This window comes from Delphinapterus leucas, chromosome 7 (assembly GCF_059928025.1).
Source record: "Delphinapterus leucas isolate spDelLeu-1000000601 "Yukka" chromosome 7, BTC_Dleu_Yukka2, whole genome shotgun sequence".
Lineage (NCBI taxonomy): Eukaryota > Metazoa > Chordata > Mammalia > Artiodactyla > Monodontidae > Delphinapterus > Delphinapterus leucas.
The window spans coordinates 83,565,559-83,588,306 of record NC_143135.1 but is presented as its reverse complement, the minus strand read 5'-3'; the positions used below and the strand labels follow the sequence as shown (position 1 = coordinate 83,588,306).

Here is a 22,748-nt window from a genome sequence, read left to right as displayed (position 1 = left end):
CATTGATGCACCATAGCTAAGATGAATACTTCAAGCATTATACTTTATAACTAATTAGAAACAACCCGTGAACCTCCTTCTTATGACATAAACAATGTGCAACAGGAGAGCTGGATGATGTAATATGTTTATAGCCATATGCTACAGGATCTGAAAGACAAGGGTTGGGAAGAAGACAAAATCCACTGTCCCTATCATACAAAAGAAAATCAAAGAAGTCTGTAATTTTTTCTCTCCTTCCCCCAAACTAAGATAGAGATAGTAGCTTCCTACTGTCTCTACTCAACACAAAGAAGCAATGGACAGGAAGACAGCTGGAAAGAGAAAGCAGCCATCTGTGTCCTGCACATGTATTGTCTAAGGCTCAAAGAGGAAGTACCCAAAGCTTCCATCATGTGGCAACAAGAAGCCATCTTCATCTCTAGTCTCATTAACAGCTTCACTCTACTTAGCAGTGACTGACCCCCACAGACTAAATGTTATGCTCATGAAAAGTCATGGGATCCAAACAGCCAGCCATGAAATAATCCAAAAAGAGCCAGAGAAATGATCCCTGAGTAGTGGGAGGAAGCAGTTCTCAGCAACTGGCCCTTCAAGCTCAGACAGCCCTGCAGAGGCTCCCACACAGTCTCTGCTCTAGATATCTGCACCAGATGGTATGGGGATCAGGCAGGAGTCAGGGAGTCAAGATGTGCGTGTGTGTGTGTGTATCACATGAAATGCAGTTGTCATCGTACAAAGTACACATACATCTCAATTCTACAGAGATGAAGTTGTGGCTCAGACTGATTAAGTAAGTAGCCCAAGATCATATAGCTCGTAAGTGAATCAGTCACTGCAAGCCAGGACTGGCTTCAAAGTGTGCAATATTTTTACTAGATGCTTTGAGGGTCCCTCTCACCTTTACTATTCTGTGATCCTATATATTTTTAAAATATATACAGCCTTCATCATGCCAAAAACAAACAAACTCCACAGATAATTTTAAAATAAACTTCTCATTTCTGCTTTATAACACAAAACCACAAGCTACAGAATTAATGGAAACAATAGGTCTGCCTTTAAAGAAACATCCATAAATAGCCATGTCATTTTATTTATTTAAGTATGAAAAAAATATACTTCAGTGTCAGAAACTAAATGATATGGATATATAATTAATTACTATTGCTCTAGGCCAGTGATTTTCAACTCTGCCTACAATTAAAATCCCCTGGGGAGCTTTTAAAAAATACCAATGCCTGAGTGCCACCCCCAAACTTTCCAATACAACTGGCGGACCCATTTGCTTCTAATGTTAGTCAGGGTTTCGAAAACCTTTCATATAAGATATAAACATGATGATCAAGACCAATACTCTATAAAAGTTACCTGAATAAGTCAGCATTAATGAGAGTAGTTTCTTTACTCAAATATCAAAAGAAGAAAGCTTCTGAAAGATGTTCACACATAACTGCTAAATCAACACAGTTCCACTAACAGCTCATAGTTAAATATGATTTGTTAGGTAAACAGAGAACTATATTGCTTGAAGCATTTCCAAGTAATTCACTCCCATGCACTTATGTCAGTATTCAATTTTGTACTGACATATACATAACAATGCAACAATTAATACGATTGTTGCATTTAATCTATGCAAGGCACTGCTTTAAGCCCATTACATATATTAACTCCTTTGATCTTCACATTAACATTATGAGATAGGTTATTATTTTACAGATTAGAAAACTGAGACACAGAAAGTTTAAGTTGTCCTATGTCAAACAGGTAAAAAGAGACAAAGCCAGGGTTGAAACTCAGGTAGTCTGTTCCAGAATCCAAGCACTTAATCTCCAACCTGTACTGCACATAATTTTTAACACCCTGTATTTGGTTCAGCACTTTACATTTCATGTTTTTAATGCATATTATCCCAATCGATCTTTGCACCAATCCAATGACATAGATTGATATTATCACCATTTGACTAAAAAAGAATCAAAGTTAGAGAGATTAGAAGCCCTCCTTTACAAAAAGAGCATCTTTTCCCCTAGGAAACTTCCATAATAAGAAAGCATTTTTTTAACATCAACGTAAAAATGAAGAATCACATGGTTTCAAATTAATTGTTTGCTTCTTGACAACACACTTAATGTTCTTTAAACATATGTACACAAACAAGACCATAAGCAAAAATCATGAATATCTTGTCTTAGATACACTTTCACTTTCCCATCCTTAGCTTTCCCTCACCCTCTTCCCTACCCTCTGAGTGTCCAGTTTAGTTACACTGCATTCTGATAGGACAAATCCCCACCACCATCATCTAAACTCCCAGAATAGGTCTCCAAAAATCATCATTGCATATTCTCTTTCCTTCCTTCAACAAAATTTGAAATCCTCTTAGTACCCTGACCCCAGATGGTACTCAGGAGGAATCCTACTTAAAAAACTTGATCCTCAATCCTTACTAAGGTAAATGATGGTATAAATGGGCTTTCCTACTTCATATAAGATGGTCTGAACCACTAAAGGTGGAATTTTGGTAAATAGGAGGGTCAGTGAGAGATAAATTAGGGAGCAAGGAACCTTTTAATCATCCTCCAAATCACAATCCAAAGATCTCTACTTTCTTCATAACATAAGAGCATTTTGCTTATAAGGATATGATATGCCAAATTTCTTCACTTAAAGTGATCAAAATTATAATGTTAGATACCCTATCTTTATGGGTAGGCCTGTAGACACCAATGGATCAAATTATATGATTGGTATTTTTAACAAAACTAGTCAAAATAATAAGTCACGTCAAATAACCAGCATAGGTACTTCTGAAAGACGTGTAATTGTAGTAATTGTCAGTCTTGCTAAAGATCCAGGCATAATATGAATTTTCCCAGCCTTTGACTAAACTTACTATATATAAGCCAAAAAGGAAAAAAACACCACAAATTAAATATAGAACTTTGAGTCAGGACCGCTGTATTTCAAGCCCAGCTGTGCTACTGACCTTTTTATAAAATTAGCCAAAATCTCTTCACCTGGGAGTAAAATACCTTGGGAAAAAAATGCCTCCATTTTCCCATCTAAAAAACACATATAAGAAGTTCATAGTTCTCAGGGTCATTTGAAGTAAAGCATTGCAAAGTTAGCACTTGTAAACAGAGGGTCAGAATGTACCAGAGATTAAACCACCTTTCAGGAAACTTGGAATATCATCTGTGAACTACACCAGTAATTTCCTAAACAAAATTGGTAGTCCAGATAATTAACTACAAAAAGCAAAAATGGGGCTTCCCTGGTGGCACAGTGGTTGGGAATCTGCCTGCCAATGCAGGGGACACGGGTTTGAGCCCTGGTCTGGGAGGATCCCACATGCCGCGGAGCAACTAAGACCGTAAGCCACAACTGCTGAGCCTGCGCGTCTGGAGCCTGTGCTCCACAACGGGAGAGGCCGCGACAGTGAGAAGCCCGTGCACCGCGATGAAGAGTGGCCCTCGCTTGCCACAACTAAAGAAAGCCCTCACACAGAAACGAAGACCCAACACAGCCAAAAATAAATAAATAAATTTAAAAACAGAGTATTACACCTTTAAAAAAAAAAAAAAGCAAAAATGATAAGTATGCTAAAAGAAAAAAATAAAAGTTGGAGATACATTATAATATATAGTTCTATATATACTGGTTGAAAATCTGCATGATTTCGTCCAATCTCCACTTTTATTTTCCTTGTGAACATAGGTACACATTTGAGTGACCTCATGAAAGCTTAGGGTGAAGGCTGATATTATGCTAATGGACCCACAATGGGATTCAAACTGATAACCTTGGCCTTATTAGAAGTAAGTTCTAGAGTTGGAAAGATGGTGGAGGAAGAGCCAAGAAAAAAGATCCCTTTGGTTCCAAAAAATCTCCTGAAAAAGAGGAAGGCTTATCAAGCCCTGAAAGCCACCTAGGCAAAGCAGGTTCTTTTGCAAAGGAAGGCACAGAGGAAAGGAAAAGAAGATCAAGTTTAAGCGACTAGAATGGTTCCTACATGATTCCTGGTGGCAACTACGTGACAGGGTGCAACTCAGACGACTAGAAGTGAAACCTCATGGCTTGGAAGTGCCAGATAAACATTCCTTGGCCTTTGTTTTATGCATCAAAAGGATTAATGGGGGGCTTCCCTGGTGGCGCAGTGGTTGAGAGTCTGCCTGCTGATGCAGGGGACACCGGTTCGTGCCCCGGTCCGGGGAGATCCCACATGCCGCAGAGAGGCTGGGCCCGTGGGCCATGGCCGCTGAGCCTGCGTGTCCAGAGCCTGTGCTCCGCAACGGGAGAGGCCACAACAGTGAGAGGCCCACGTAACACAAAAAAAAAAAAAAAAAAAAAAAGGATTAATGGGGTGAGTTTACTGGTGCAGAGGACCATTGCAAGACTTAGCCTGAATAAGATTTTCAATGGTGTCTTTATGCAAGTAACTCCTCAAACCATAAAAACGCTTCGTATAGTGGAACCTTATGTGACCTGGGGATTTCCAAATTTGAAGTCAGTTCGGGAACTCATCTTGAAACGTGGACAAGCCAAGGTCAAGAATAAAATCATCCCTTTGACAGACAACACAGTGATTGAGGAGCACCTGGGGAAGTTTTGCGTCATTTGCTTGGAAGACCTCATTCACGAAATTGCCTTCCCAGGGAAGAATTTTCAGGTGATCTCAGGGTTCTTGCACCCTTCCCAACTCTGAGTGGCCCGTCACGCTACCAAGAATAGAGTGGGCTTCCTCAAGGAAGTGGGCTCACCTGGCTATCGAGGTGAACGCATCAATCAGCTCATCCGGCAGCTGAACTAAACCCAGCATATCGGAAAGCACAGTGCATTGGAAGCATGTGTTTTTGTTTTATGGAATTGTTGCCCAGTATCTTCAAGCAAGATTATTTTCTGCTGTTATCTTCAGAAACTGGAGGGGAAGGGTCAGGGAAAAGATGGTGATGTTCAAGGCAGGCACTTTTTATCCCACTTCAGTTCCAAGAGAAAGTTCCTGTGTGTTTTCTGCAAAGACCGCCATCCACCTCTGAAACCAGCAAAGGACTTGGGCCATGGAGGAGGGAGTCCTGTTTTATCACACCTATCCTGGGATTTAATGTTGGTGAACGAATGAACACCCACACATGAATACAAGACAGCAGTGGACCAGGCCCAGGGGCATATTGAACCTGGGGTATCCAAGGGCCTTGCTTTGGAAAGAACTTGAAATACAATTAGAAAGAAGCGCACAAAAGCAATGCTCGGTTGTCTGCTGTGAAAAAAAAAAAAGTTCGTTCTAATTAGCAGAGCACAGTGTTCATTACCATTTAATTATTGATTTTAAACTGAATATATTTAACATATACTCAATGTGATAATTAAGTCTTTCTATACAAAATATCTTTGCTTTCCAAATATCTTCCCCTTTGTTATTTTTTAATGCCCTTCCAAAAAAGCAATTGAATTTCAGTTTGACAAGACCTAACACCATCAATACTGATTTAATCTGAAAACATATATTCTTTGAACTGAAACAGATTCAAAGGGCTATTTATTAGTTCTTCTCCACCTCAGGCAAGAGCACATTTAAGTAATCCAAGAATTTCTGTTTTCAATGAACACCAGAAAATAATACCACCACCTTCAGTTTGTATAACACTTCACAGTTTACGAATCACTTTCTTTTCCTTCATCTCATTATATATTCACAACCTTGTAAGTCTCAGATATAATTATCCACATTTTACAGATGAAAATGCTGAGATTCAGAGAGGTTAAGGTGTTTTGCCTCAGCTACATACTGGAAAGAGATGTCAACTAGACAAGAACTTAGGTCTCCTATGCTATTTCTTCCACAAGCTGCTGCCTCCATTGGTAATTTATCTCACTTTGGTGACCATTAGTAAGTTATTCCATGTACCTAACTGAAATCCCTTATTTCCTTTTATTTTTTTCTGTAATAGATATGAAAACAATGTTGAAAATTGTTTCCTCAAATTTGTAAATGTTGTTATTTAAATAGTTCTGGTAGGATCATTAACTTCTTAATAGAGAAACTTCAGGAGAAACATACTTTCCTGGTCACCATCTTGGCCAACTTGGCTGTCTGAATAAAAATCCTGACTATGAGACAAGATGATACCACTTCTAGACATCTCAGGAAAATTGATATTGCTTTATTGCAGACCTTTGGAGAAACATGACTTCAGTCCTAAACCCTTAAACCAAACAGGACCTCACAGATGGCACAGGGCTGACTCAGTCTGCAAACTGAAATAAGAGTAAGCTTTCTGGATTCAACGCTATAATAGAAGTTGAGTGCTAAGTGTCAAACAACTGGTCCAACAAGTTACATGCCCCAACTCATTTAATCCTCCAAAAATCCTGTAGGAGAGGAAACAGTCTTACCCCAGTTTTATAAATGTGAAAATTGAACCCAGAGAAGTTAAAAAAACTTGCCCGAAGTCACTTAGGTAGTAAGTATCTAAGTCTATTAAGTGTCTGATCTATACCTGACTGCCTCCAAAAGCCAAGCTTTTAATCTTCTCCTCTAAACTGAAATACAATGTTCTACATTTACCAAGGCAGAAAAGGTTATAGTTGAAAGGGATAATTAAGTCTTAGCTAGACTGTATAATTCTGGATACAGCATTTATTTTTCTGGATCGCTATTACCTATATTATAAAATAGGGGAATTCCTAGCATAACTGTTTCTCCGGGTTGGTGTAAGCACCAAATGAAATAAAACTATGAAGTAGTATACAAATATGTGTTATATGTTAATTCTATGCAAAAATATGTTGATGAGGAGCTAGTCAAAAAATTATTAAATTGAACTAAACTGACTATGTCTAACACCTAGGACTGTTGCTAAGCATGCCTCATAGCCCAAAGATGCCAATTATATGCTGCCAAGCTAATTAGTGCCATTTCAAGTCAGGTTTAGCAATGACCTTCATGTCAGGAAATAATTTCTAGCCTTTTAAAATATCTTTGCAGCCTCCACTTGAGCATTTCCAAAGAATTCCCTATTGTTTCCAGTACCTAGAAGTTACAATGAGGTGTTTTCCAACAAGAGCCTGGAAATGAGGGAAGTGATATTTCTCTTTGACAGTTAAGTTATAAAATTAGCTCATAAAACAGGGAAATGTTTTGTTAACCCTAAATGCACCAGCTTAAACAACAGTTTGTAAATGAGTGACTGGGAATTACCTTCAAATACCAGCCATGGTATAGCTCCAAAGTAGGCTACTGAGCAATAGAAAGTGGGTGAAATTAGAGAGGGCAACCCATAGGAAAGAGAAGGGAGAATAGTTTATGAAACACTACCTCTAATACTGTTCAAGGGCATACTGGTCCTCTATCACATTGAGATAAATTATTCTTAAGGTAAGGAAAATTCTTCAACCATTTAACTAAAATGAGAGTCTCATGAATGAATATGGAGTATCAGGTCTCATTGTCAAGGCCTTCCCTACAACCAGATAGACCCTTAAACTGGATTAAAGAATTTGGCATGAAATTCATTTTGCTCTGGCTCTCCATGGATTAAAGCAAACTTTTGGTTATGACTTGGCTCTTCATGTAGCCTGAATAGGTAAGAAAAGTGCTGACCATGCAGACTTTGAGTACTAAGCTTCATTTCACAGTTATTGCTCACTTTGAAAAAGTAAACTGTCATTCAGACGCCAACCAAAGTGCCATGGGCATTTTGTTTATCCAGTCAGTGGCTAAGAGTCTGATTATTTCAGGACTCAGACAAGCCCAAGTCCTTGGAGCTTAAAAGTTTCAGATGCTGAAATATGCCGAAACCATCAAAATACTACCCAGGGATTGTCCTGTTCGGCTCTACTGCTTCAACCTCTCTTGGAAGATAAAACTCAACAAGGGTCTAAATATAATCAGATCTAGTGCTGACTATAATCTGATGATCCAAACAGATATGAAATCTGCTTACTAGGCAGATGTTTGGCAGATAATGACTGCCATGTCATCAATGTTTATGATGAACTACATTCCTAAGCTAGAGGTATAGAATAATCACACTTCTTTCTGGAAAAAACATGCAAGTCAAAGAATACTAATACTGCATGACATGAAAAGTGTTATTTTTTTCATTTAACTCTACCTGAGCACATTTTTTAACCTAGGTATCACTCCATTATATAATATCTATTATATTGCTTCCTCATTCCTTCTAGTAAATTATTTAATTACAGCATAATTATGTATGTATACCCTTACGAACATAACTATTTCTATGATAATCATGACTTCCTTCATATTTGGAAATCATATGACTAGCAATGTCTTTGCTGTTCCCAGACTCTGCAGCATAAGTTAAGCTGTTGGCAGTGAGGATGGCTCACTCCGTTCATAGCTGCCTCACCCATGGGAGCCTGGAGCATACAAACATTGACAGTGGACAGGCAAACTAGGTCAGCCTAGAGACAGAACCCTGATGAAGAAATAACACTTTGTCATTTCTAACACAGGTCTATATTATATGAACTCACAGCACAGTCAGGAACTAAACAATTGGTGACAGGAGGTAAGGTTCAAGAAAACCAACAGGAAATTGCTATCAGCCACCACTTACAAGCCACAAAGTACGAAACATATGGAAAGCAAAATAGGAAATAGGGAATCTATGTGAACAACATTGTATATTGCTAAATTGCTTTATTGAACAATTCATGGACATGTTGAAAGACACATCATAGTGAAAAGAGCTTAGGACCTGAAACAGGAAAACCAGACACTAAAATAGGTGATTACAAGCTTCTTGACTTTAGGCAAGTTACTACTGTTCCCCTCTGAGCTTTGATTTTCCCATCCTTAAATTGGACCTCCTTACTTCATACATTTCCTGAGTGAATTAGGGTGACGAAATGAGTATTATAAAGCATGCTTTGTAAGCTCTAAATAGATATCACTTATTTCTTGTGGTTTTTCTGTATGGAAAGTATAGATTAGCACATCATTCTCTCATAGTCCTGAAGTGGGGAAAATCAAGAAGAAAAAAAATGATGTCACTAATGTTTCGTGTTTTTAGCTGTTAAAAAATGCATCTGGTGAAAGCCCCTGGTTTTTCAAAATTCTCTTCAAATCTGCTCACACTAAAAACTAATCAAAATAAGCCATTTATTACAAAATTGGTTTTAATAATGTGAATTGATATAGAGGTCATTGCAGAAGACCTCCAGCAAAGAACATTAAACTTGCTCACATTAGAACCAAATTTTTATCTATGTAGTATTTCTTAGCCATTTGTTTGTCTTACCTACCTAACAGAAGATTAGGGGAAAAGGGGCAGAGAGTAAAATGATGTAAGAACAGTTGCCTACAGAAGAAGGGAAATGTTTCTGGCACAGTATTTTTTTTCTCAAATTCTTTCTAGAATACTACAAAAGTTTTAAGTATCTTGCTCTGGCATTCAGCTATACAAATATCAAATGCTGACCCACACAAATCATGTACACACATTCACACCAAACCACAGAGAGTTTTAATGATATGATGCTTAGGAACAAGGTACTAATTAGCTATCATTCACTATTTTTCAGTCTTAAAAAATCATTTTAATTTCCTTGCATGCATAAGGGCTCTTAATTGGAATTTCCAAGGCAAATTCAGTGCAGGGGCATCCATAATTGGCATAATGCATATTAATCCATAAATTATTCATTTAAGTAACAAGTCTCTATAATCTCTAGGCATTATAAAATATAAGAACAACATATGCCACATAATCAAAGGTTCTATATGTTATTATTTGTTTTTATCCACCAATATATCTACATCATTCATACAGACCAAAAATATTAAATAATTTACTGTGTCTACAGAGATCTTCATATGACTGTGTAAGACGTGCCCAGATATACACATTTCCATATAGTCGTCAATATATGTCACAGCATTGTGGAGCCAGACACCAAATTTGATTTTAGGAGCACCAAGAGAGCTATCCCCATCCTATCCATCCCCTCAAGGCTTCCTCCAAAACTTACTTTTCACTCCTGCAAAGGCGCTTAAAATAAAAAAAAAAAAAGAAGTGCTTTTCAATTAATAATTTAATGTAAGGTACGTAAAATGCACATAGTCCAATTTGTCTGGTGGGAGAGACTCATAGCAGATTTTTGTGGCAAGGGGTTTTGCTATAGGAATCAAGAGAGAAAGAGATAAGAGATAGAGAAAGAGATAGAGATAGAGATAGATAGAGATAGAGATAGAGATGGGGAGGGGGGAGAGAGAGATTGAGAATAAGGACTACCAAAAGTAAATACTTTACAATTTTTTCTCAAACTTAATTCATATCAGAGTTTACACTAGTATAAAATGCCAAGGCAGAAACTGTGATATGCTTGACATTGATATGATTTTGCTTTTGTTTCTACTAGTTACTCTGGAAGAGCAAAATAATAAACTTTGTTACTTAGGTTTTTAAGATGTTTCTAGACAGTCATATCTTGATTTGACTTATAGATCACATAAAGTGGCTGAATACGTTATCTAATGGCTAAAAATTGTTGTTCTGATCTAATTTTAGATTCATATTTTATAGTTTTATAACTGTAACATTTTAATTGACCTGTATTTGAAAGTGTATTCTTTGAAAAATGAAAGTGTATTCTTTGAAAACTTATGTCTCTTGGGGTAACTTGTAGTAAAATGCTTTTTCCAACTACATATCCAACGGAATTGTTCATTTCATTACAGTCATCATTAATGCCATTGATTAATATATCCCATTGCTATAATCAAAATAACTGGGTATCTATGTTAACTATGTATTTGAGACTGAGATATTTCTCAGTAGTCAAGAATGCTAAGTTAATGGTGGAAAATTACATTTACAACTTAAAGTAGTATTTTATTTCCTCCATCCTCCCCCACTCCCATCCCAAGAATGCAGCTGAATAAGGAGACAACTGCCTAAGTGCATCAAGAACCAGCAGGCAGCACACACCACAATTCTCACAGTTAGCCCCTTGCAAGCTGTGGAAGAAGCTCACCCATTCTCTTTCAGCAGGAAAGTTACGTTTGTACTTTGCAAGCACACTTTTGGAGAAAGAACAATTCAGAGCAAAAGGAAAGATTGGTTTTCTTTGAAATGTGTTTATAATGGCAATGAGTTAACATAAGAGGGGGAAAAAAAAGGGAGGCTTTATAGCTTGCAAATGATGTCATGTCTACAAAGTGTTTATTGATCTTTATATCAGGAGGAAACAATAAATCGTTCTTCACCAGCAACCACACTAGAAACTTCCTCATATCTGCCTGAAGTTTCAAATGGAATTACAGTATTATGCAGCTAAAATTTATTCTTTCCCTCAGTCTGTTCCATTACAACATAATCATCTCATCATTATCACTGCTTACAATAAATGCCTTTGGAGGCAAATTCTTTGTTAAGGAGGCAAAAGACATTTTCACTACTGTGGCAATTTTTTTAAAAAGACACAATGAGAGTAAGTATACCTACTCCAGATTTCTACTTAATTAAATTTTTAAATTCAGAATCAGACAGAGTCATTTCTTTTCTGACCTATATAATCAATAATAGATAGATCAATAGATAAACATATAGATTTCAAAAATGCTATTAAAGTAAACTCAGGTTTATATCTGTAAATATATGATAAAAATACAATTTGTAAGGGTCTCTGCATTCTTTCCTTTCTGAAAACAAATAAATTCCTTAAGTTAGAAACCAAATATTTGTAACACAATATTCAAAAATCAAATTATCTCCCATACGCAAATTAAACCAATCACACAAGGAAAAAATGAAATTGGAAGACAGGCTCAGAGAAACACTGCACTGAGAATTTGGTCAACAGGCTTTAAAAGAGATATATTTTTCTTTTGTTGAGATCTACAGAAGAAAGATAAAATCTTTCTTAAATTTTATCCCTGAAATGTTTGCAACAGAATCACAAGAAAAAATGGTAAGGGGGGAGAGGAGGGCAGTGGGGAGCACAGATTATATTTATTTTCTATAATTGAGACATCTCAAATTCCTGGCACAGAAAAGGCCAACGACAAATATCTGTTTAATAAACTAATGTTAGTTTTTAAAAATATATATATTTAGATCATGTAGAAAAAATGTATTCTTACTTGCTAATATATAATGTAAATCGACTAGTGTAGCATATTACAAGAGTATTTAAGGAAAATCCAGTAAAATACTGGATAAAAATCCAATAAAATACTTTTATTTTTTAACCCTGCAGATGACTAGAGCCATTTTGTGCTCCATAGATCTTATGTTTTGGCTCAGGACACAATAAAGTCAAGCATGTATAGACGATGTATAGTAAATATATGATGAAGGAATAAAGGATAATAGGATATAATAATTATTTACATTTGTATAATATGTTTTGTCTATTTTGTTGTTCATGTTACTGATTTTACTTTTCTAAAGTGCATTTGTTTTTATCATCCTACTTCTTTCTTATTTGTGTAGTATAGTTAGTATAGTTGTGTAGTATAGTTAGAATAAATATCTTTATATTCACTCTAAATTTAATCATTTAACAAATACTTACTGATCAGCTACCACATGCCAGGCACTAGTAGACTTGGGATTTGGAAGTATATAAAAATAGACAAAAATCCTTGCTTGCTGAAATTGAGTAAAATTCCCCCAGGAATGAAAAGGGAGAGGGCCAAGAAGCGCCGTTTGATTGTGTATGTCTTGTTTGGCCTTATTTTGCCTTCCACACCACCTTTCAACTGTATAAAATATATTCAGTATAACAACAAAGTCGAGTCCTATTCACTTGGCTCCTAATACCTCAAGAGTTCCTTCCTTTAGAGACCTTTTCATCAATGTCAAAAAGAGGTCCAATGCTAAACAAAGTCATATCAGACACAGAGATGGTAAGAATATGGTTTATATACATAAAATATGTATCTCAAATTACCTTTAAAACTAAAAGAGAACAAGCTAGTACAAGCATAAATCAATTTACAAAGTCTTATCTTTAGAAGAATAAGAGTAAATCTGAAGTTTTCAAAAAGTGATTTACAATGGAATATACCCAAAAATGTACACTTCATGGTTTAAATACAAAATTTCTGAAGAATGAATTACTAACATTTCAGACCTCACTTGACATCCTATGGTCAGTGTAGCTACAACAGCTAAGGTATACCTAGAGAACTGCAATTTAAATTTGACAAAATTACTGACCAATGAGTTACAATGATAAAATCAAGATAAGATCGTGATAAATTAGGTGTAAATAAAACCAAAATCTGATAGCTGTCTTTGCACTATACTCCTACTATGCCATATTGTATTCCCCTTGGGTACAGAGAAATAAGTATCCTTACTTTTGGCAAAGGAGCTACAGAATGGCTCTAAATCAACTCTATCCTTTCCCAAAACCTATTTATCTCATCCATCTATAGCTTTTTTGACTACTCTGTTACCTTCAAACATGAATTTCCATTTCTTTAATAAACTTTGATTTGGCCTCACAGGCCCTGACAATTACCTCTCCTTACTTGTATTGCCAAATGTCTTGGAAGACAAATTTATGCCCATGATATCCTTTGTTTACTCATCATATATTCTCTCTTTAAATCTCAATAAACAGGTTTCCTTCTCAGTTGCACGACTGACATCACTTCTGAAGGCCATCAGAAACCTCATTCGTACTGGGTTTGAAAGTACCAGTCTTAAATTCACATCATTTTTCAAATATCAACCATTACAACACTTGCTTCCAGCTGCTCTCCAGTCACCTCCCACCACACAACCAAACAAAAATGCATCCTAGCACCTACATTCTTCTGATTCCCTTTTCTATACTGCTTTTCAATTCTCTACTGTTCTTATTTTTCCTCTCTTTCAATAAGACAGCTTGTCAATTTTCAAGATATTTGCTATTACCTCCATGAACTGTCCCCCAAACTCCAATGCTAAATCTTTAATGGTCTATTTATTGAGTCTTCTGCCTACAGTATGAGAGGCACTGTGCTGAGGCTGGTGAACCAATAACACAAAGCTCACAAAGAACTCACAGTCCGGAGCCAACCATTTGCGCCTAAATTCAAAAAATCCAAATCCAAAGTTATCATTATATTCCTTCCAAATACCTCCTTCCCATTGCTGATTTTTGCACTTTTATTAATGCCATCACAATTCTCAAACACACTATTGTAGGCAGGGTTCCCTGGGAAGCAGACTCTGAGAAGATTAGAATGCAGAAAGCTTATTAAGGGGTACTCTGGGGATCAATACCCATGAAAGAGGAAGAAGTTGGACTGTGATGCTATCTCAGTGGAGACCACCGCTGACCCTACGTGGAGTTCTACCTTCAAAGTTGGCTGAATTAGGTCAAAAGGGGCAAGTCTTCATATCCATATGCTGATTAGTCACTGGAATGGGGAATGACGTTGGGCAAGGCATCTCTTTTCAGTCCAGGCAATACGTATAGGAGACTGACAGTTGAGGGTCACTGTCAGCAGCACTCCTAGCATCTAGGGAAGTAAGTCCATCATTACTAAAGTAGGGGCATCTAGGCAGTACATCACAATGTCCACCACACTCAGAGGGGGTGAAATATACAAATGTGGAAGAAATAGAGTTTGGAGCTAAACAGACCAAGATTCTAATCTTATTTTCCATCAGTAAGTAATTAACTGTGATCACAGGCAAGTCACTCAACTTCTCTCAATCTCTCATAAGACTATTTTGAAAATTCAATGATACATATTATGAAAACACTTAATGTTGGATACCCAGTAGTTGCCTAACACATGTTAATTCTTCTTCTTCTACCCTGTTAAGTTTTTTTTTTAACTATGCTCTTTCTTTTCTAGGTACTAAGACTTCTTTCAAAATGATGTTTATTCAGTCAATAAAGAGGTACTGAGAACATGCTTTTAGCCAGGACTATTCTAGGCACTACAAAGACCACTATGAACAACTCAGACAAGGTTTCTGCCCTTGCACAGCTTAAATTACAGTGAGGGAAGACAATAAATAAGTGAGTAAGTAATAAAAAGATAACTTCTGATAGTGAGTGCTGGTCGAAGTAAACAATGATGTTAAAGAGAATGGCTAGTGGGGGAGAGCTGCCGTCTGATGAGGTGACACTGAGCTGAAATCTGAAAGCCAAGAAAAGGCCAATCATGTGGAGAACTGGACTGAGGGGGTATTTCTGAGACAGGGGATATAGAATACAAGTCCTGAGGCAAGATAATACTTTCCTGGAATGTTCAAGGAGTGTACTATAGAGCCGTAAGTGTAGATTACAGTTCATGAGGTGAGGTCAGAGAGGTAGTCTCTTGGTACTTGTAGATCATAGTAAGGCATCACTCCTGCATTACTGTTGTGAGTATGAAAATAGAATAAAATGTGTAGAGCATTTAGTACAGTGCCCAGCACATTGTAAATGAGCAGTTATTATTACTAGCATCATCATCTTCATTACAGTTTCAACTGATCTTTTACATACAGACCCTTCGTTTGTCCATATGTCCTCCATATGTCCATATGCCAAATAAGGAAAGGTTGGGATAGGATGAAAAAGAGGGGCAAAAATAGCTGTCATGCACATTATTTGGTAATTTTTAAAAAGCAGTTTTACATTTTTTAAATCCAAATGGATCATATCAAATTTCTGTCTGAATGCCCCACTTCTTCTGTGTGTTTAATGCATATTGAGTGCATGCTAATGAGTCAACAAGTACTCATTTGCTAAATAAATGCTGTATGAATGAATGAATGTGAGGGGTAAGGTGACCAGTAAGAATACATTTATTTTTAAGATTTCTGGGAAGGAATTTCTGGGAGATTTCATAACTCTGAAATGTACACCCAAGATAGTTAAAAAATATTTCCCATAAAAAGCATGAGAATGCTGAGCAACAACCATAAAGAAGGAAATTTCTATATGTTTTGGAAAAGATGTGGCTGGAGGTAACTCAAGTTACCAGGAGATGTGATTTACAATATACAGGTCAGTAAGATGCTGATAGAAGCAGTTAATAAAAGCCACCAAAATTAATTGATCATTTACTGTATTCCAATTACTGTGTACACATTATACTTTTAATCTTCATAATCCTATAAATTATTACCTTCATTTTATAAAGAAAATGAGCCTTATAGAGGATTATCCAAGAATTCACAATATAATGACCAGGGTTAGTGTCTGACTCTAAAACTTGTGCTTTTCCCAGAATGTAGAGAGTGAAGGAATCTGAAACAATGCCTTAGTCCTCAAGCAATCAGCATAGCAGCATGACAAAGCAACTAATAACAGACACATTGTCTTCAGTTCACTATTCACATTTTACTACATATTTACTCTTGAATGAGAAATTAGTCTTATTACATATGATTTCAGAGATGGGAAACAGAGCCAGAAAAGTTATTTCCCCGAAGTAAAATTAAAATAAAAAACAGAAGGCAGCATTAATTGTGTTGTAGCCTCTGTCCACCAGTGCCCTTCTCCCCACCCATCCTGCACACACACATACACTAACAGGCATTTTTCAAGAAAAAACAAGACAAGCACACTAACCAAATTATACACAGAACTCTAAAAGTTAAAAAAACAAAACAAAACCTTTTTTTTCAAATCATGCCTAATTTGTCTCCCACTGCCTGAGACTCCCTGGTGGAAGAGGAGAAACTGAGCACGCATATTAACTCTTTCAGACCGCAAGGACCATTTAGTTCTTTAGTGCTTCTATGTAGAGGAAATTTCATATTGTAAAGCATTTGATTATCTAAAACACTCCACTTACATGGTAACTAGCCTTATCATGATGATCATTTTTAAATGTATAGAAATATCGAATCACTAAGAAACAAACAAGTACTAGGGACGTAATGTACAATGTGATAAATATAATTAGCACTGCTGTGTGTTACATATGAAAGTTGTTAAGAGAGTAAATCCTAAGAGTTCTCATCGTAAGGAAAAATTATTTTTTTCTATTTCTTTAATTTTGTATCCATATGAGATGATGGATATTCACTAAACTTATTGTGGTAATAATTTCATGATGTATATAAGTTAAATCACTATGCTGTACACCTTAAACTTATACAGTGCTGTATGTCCATTATATCTCAAAAAAAACTGGAGGAAAAAAATAATGAAAAAATCAATCAGTCAATCACTCCAGTTACCAGGATGTCCACACATCTATAGCTCAGTGATAATTGACTCATAATGATGACACTGAGGCACTGAAACACACAGGAGAGTCTTTGGGACTATCAAAGACTGATTAACAAAATGAAAATTGTTTAACTCTTAAGGGTACTTTATTGAACTTCATCTACTCATGAATTGATACTGCATATGTTTTATTTAGACTGTTTATTTAGACTGATTCACTGGAACTAATTTTTACCTTTTCAGATAAAAAAAAAATCTGCTATGTTCTCCAATACATTAGGAAATGTTTTGGTAGCCACCCATTACTCTAAATCCCATAGGCTCTCATACTCAAGAAGCAATGTACCAAGTCTGAGCCATGGAAACTTTATTGTGTAACAACTAGGGCCCATAAATAATACATTGAATGATGTAATTGAATGTTCTTATTTTTCAAGTATTAGTTCTAACTTTTAAAACATAATGTATATAGTAATCAAGAAGCTAGATCTGAGTTTCTCAAAGACCAACTAGTTACCAGTCATCAGTCTGGTAGACAGGGACCTGCGGTACCAATCATCTATTCTGTGAGAAAGAATAGTGAAAGAACAGGACCCAGATATATATTAAATAAGCTTAACATCAGATCTCTGTCCAACACAAGAAGGCTAGAAATGCCTTTGAGTATTACAATCTGCCCCATTTGACATTCACTCTCATTATTTCCCAAGACATAACCCTAACCCTCCTCCATTAAATTGTCCCCTAACAGCTCAAACTCAATCTGACATATAGGCCTTTTAATATACAATAAATACTTTCACCATTTTATACCTCTACAAGTCATACTCATCCTCTCAGTTTAGGCTACAAATTCATCATCTCCAACCTCAGCTGGGCCCTCAAAAAACAGCCAATAATATGTTCCAAGTCATACTAATCCTCTCAGTTTAGACTACAAATTCATTATTGTCACCCTCAGCTCGACCCTCAAGAAATACCCAATAATACATTAACCTGTTCCTGTTCAGTTTTCTCCCCCATTCCTTAAATCAATAATTTCTAACTTTACCACTTTTCTCAAGGACTCTAACCCTCCAGTAACATCATTATGTCTATAATGATATCTGAAGGATAGATATGTGGATGTGCTGGTTTGTAGAGATTTTTAATACAATGTTTGGTAACACAATAAAATACCCAATAAGGGAGTTTTTTTTAAAATCTTAAAGCATTCTAAAACAAATGCTTTAACTATCTTTACACTTATTTGTGTCTGAAAAAAATCTACAAACAAAGCAGTTACAATAATCAACTAAAATATGACAGCACAAAATCACTGTAGCCTACAGAGCATTACCAGATACACCACAATCTACACAAGAATTTATGCAATCTTTTATTCATTATCTTAACAAACATTGATTGAGTGCCTTTATAAATCAGACTCTCTGCTAGGCATGGGCATGCACAGATCTCTGTCTTAAGGAGGCAGAATAAACCAAAATCACCTGTCAACACAATAAGTCCCACTATTCAGGTCTGAGCAATAACTTAGTATTCTATAGGGAAGAAATGCAGCAACAGAAAACAGGACAGATGTATCTGGGTATGTGTGTGTCTGTGTTTGTGTATGCACAAAACTAATCAGGAAAGCCATGCTCTCCCAATATTAAGTTGAAGGGTCCATGCATGAAGAAGCAGAGGTATAAAGCAGCAAGGAATGGAAGCATTTTTTTTAGAACATATTAAGTTCCTCCACTGGGCACAGCAGACTCACACGTCACAAATATAGTACGATGAATGGAAAAGGAGTCAAGTGGATTCAAGGCCTTGCAACTGGGGTAACCTCAGGACTTCCACACAGACAGCCTCCTCTCATAATAGGTTGGTTCTAGAGCTCTCTGCAAATGCAAATTTCTTCAAATGTTGGACCACCATTTATTTGGAGACTTCAACTAGACCCCTACCCATCTTAGCCACTGAATGAGGGAAAGACTAATTCGCTAAGGATGTAGAGTTTAGCAACCATTGTTATATTTGTCATATTTTGGAAGGGTTTGAGAGGTGGTTCTATAATCTGATATCTGAACCTCCTATTGCTTCCTTTCTAGGCAAAAAAATTCTTCTCCATCTAGATGTTTCTTTCTCTCTTCACCTTTTTAAAAAAAATTTCATTGGCACGTGAACAAGTCATTGCTTCAAAATGAACCACTTGATGGCACATTTGTGAAATGTCATGTCAATCTTGCTCTAAAAAACACAGATATGGATAATAATGTCAGATTGACCATCACAACAGCCCTTCTTCTCCCTTCTCTATCAGCCCCAACATTTTTGAATAGCTGTTTCTTTATTTTGAGTAAAGAGGCCACAGGACACATACATCAATGACTTGTGACCTACTAAACATAAACTTAGGGGAGAATACTCAGGAAAAATGGGAAGAGTCCACAAATAATTAAAACTACAAATGGTTAAACCTCAAATATTTTCCAACACAGAGCTAACAAAATTATTTTGAACACAAAGGATACAGCAATAAGGTGTGTCTCCAAGACACCTCCTCTATTCTGTTCCTATTAAGACAATAATTGCCTGGGATACAATCATTCCAAAGGAGCCACTTCCAGGATCATTCTACCCAAAAAATGAGTCTACAGCGCTCACTGAGCCTAGATCAATGATCCTGGAGGTATGGAATTCAGTAACCTTTAAGCACAACTTTGGTGGGCCTAGCAATCACCTGGATTTTTGTTTAGAATACAGAGTCCTGGCCTCTTCCTAGAGTTATTAAACTAGACCCTCTGAACACAACCATACAAAAATCTATGGAATGCAGCAAAAGCAATTCTTACAGGGAAGTTTGTAACAATACAGTCCTTCCTCAAAAAACAAGAAAAATCTCAAATAAACAACATAACTTACCACCTAAAAGAATTCAAAAAAAAAAAAACAGAACAAACAAAGCCTAAAGTCAGCAGAAGAAAGGAAATAATAAAGATCAGAGAGGAAATAAATAAAATGGAGATTAAAAAAATAGAAAAAAATCAATAAAACCAAGACCTGGTTCTTTGAAAGTATAAACAAAAATGACAAACCTCTGGCCAGGCTGACCAAGAAGAAAAGAGACAGGACCCAAATAAACAAAATAAGAAATGAAAAAGGAGAAATAACAACCAATACCACAGAAATACAAATAACCATAAGAGAATACTATGAACAATTATATGCCAACAAATTTGAACACCTAGAAGAAATGGAAAAGTTTCTAGAAACATACAGCCCAACAAAATTGAATCAAGAAGAAATAGATAATTTGAACAGACCAATCACTAGAAGTGAAATAGAATCTGTAATAATAATAATTTTTAAAACTCCCTATAAACAAAAGTTCAGGACCAGATGGCTTCACAGGTGAATTCTATGAAACACACAAAGAAGAACTTATACCAATCCTTCTCAAACTCTTCCAAAACATTAAAGAGAAGGGAACACTCCCAAAGACATTCTATGAAGCCACCAGCACCCTGATACCAAAACCAGACAAAGACACTACCAAAAGAGAAAATTACAGGCCAATATCTTTGATGAATATAGATGAAAAAATTCTCAACAAAATATTAGTAACCCAAATCAAACAACATATAAACGACCATACACCACAACCAAGTTGGATTCATCCCAGGTTCACAAGGTTCGTTCAACATACACAAATCAGTTAATGTGATACACCACATCAACAAAAGAAAAGACAAAAACCACATGATCATCTCAATAGATACAGAAAAAGCATTTGATAAAATTCAACATCTATTCATGATAAAAACTCTCACCATAGTGGGTACAGAGGGAACATATCTCAGCATAATAAAACCACATATGACAAACCCACAGCTAAATTAATACTCAACATTGAAAAGCTGGAAGCCTTCCTGCTAAATTCTGGAACAAAACAAGGATGACACTCTCACCACTTCTATTCAACATAGTAGTGGAAGTCCTAGACAGAGCAATCAGACAGGGAAAAGGAATAAAATGTATCCAAATTTGAAGGGAAGAGGTAAAACTGTCATTATATGCAGATGATATGATACACTTTATAGAAAACCATAAAGACTCCACACAAACAGTACTAAAACTGACAAATGAATTCAGCAAGGTAGCAGGATACAAGATTAACATACAGAAATCGGCTGTATTCCTTTACACTAACAATGAAATATTGGAAAAGGAATGTAAAAAAAAAATCTATTTTAAGACTTGCATCCAAAAGATCAAATACTTAGGAATAAACCTGATCAAGGAGGTGAAAGACTTGCTGAGAACTATAAAACATTAATAAAGGAAACTGAAGATGATTCGAAGAAATGGAAAGATATGCTCTTGGATGCTCTTGGATTAGAAGAATTACTATTATTAAAATGGTCATACTATCCAAAGCAATCTACAGATTTAATGTGATCCTTATCAAATTACCCATGACATTCTGTACAGAACTAGAACAAATAATCCTAAAATTTATATGGAACCATAAAAAAAACAGCATTGTCAAAGCAATCCTGAGGAAAAGAAAACAAAGCTGGAGACATAAGCCTCCCAGACTTCAGACAGTAGTACTAAGCTACAGAAATCAATACAGTGTATTATTGGCACAAAAACAGACATATGGATCAATGGAAGCGAATAGAGAGCGCAGAAATAAACCCACACACCTACGGTCAATTAATCTTCAACAAAGGAGGCAAGAATATACAATGGGAAAAAGACAGTCTCTTCAGCAAGTGGTGTTGGGAAAGTTAGCTTCATGTAAATAAATGAAGTTAGAACACACCCTCACACCCTATACAAAACTAAACTCAAAATGGCTTAAAGACTTAAAAATAAGACATGACACCATACAACTCCTAGAAGAGAACACAGGCAAAACATTTTCTGACATAAATAGTACCAATGTTTTCTTAGGTGAGTCTCCCAAGGCAATAGAAATAAAAGCAAAAAAACCCCAAATGGGACCAAATCAAACTTACAAGCTTTTGCACAGCAAAGGAAACCATAAACAAAACAAAAAGACAATCTACAGAATGGGAGAAAATATTCGCAAAAGATGCAACCAACAAGGGATTAATTTCCATAATATACAAACAGCTCACACAACTCAACAACTAAAAAAACAAATAACCCAATCAAAAAATGAGCAGAAGACCTAAACAGTCATTTCTCCAAAGAAGACATACAGATGGCCAACAGGCACATGAAATGATTCTCAACATCGCTATTTATTAGAGAATGCAAATCAGAACTACAATGAGATAACACCTCACAGCAGTCAGAATGGCCATCAGTAAAAATGTCTACAAATAACAAATGCTGGAGAGGGTGTGGAGTAAAGGCAACTTTCCTACACTGTTGGTAGGAACGTAAGTTGGTGCAGCCACTATGGAAAACACTATAGAGTTCTTCAAAAAACTAAAAATAGAGTTGCCATATGATCCAGCATTCCCACTCCCGGGCATATACTCAGACAAAACTATAATTTTTAAAAAAACTATAATTCAAAAAGATACATGCACCCTTATGTTCACAGCAGCACTATTCACAATAGCCAGGACATGGAA

At 36.2% G+C, this 22,748-nt stretch overlaps 1 protein-coding gene and 1 pseudogene across 2 annotated transcripts in view; one reads left to right on the top strand and one right to left on the bottom strand.

The window, feature by feature from the left end:
• The window catches only part of LOC111167557 (guanylate cyclase soluble subunit alpha-2), a 91,993-nt gene that overhangs the window by 61,022 nt on the left and 8,223 nt on the right, over positions 1 to 22,748 (bottom strand). The gene's annotated exons all lie outside the window — the stretch shown is intronic.
• On the top strand, positions 3,014 to 5,267 carry LOC111167559 (large ribosomal subunit protein uL30-like; annotated as a pseudogene).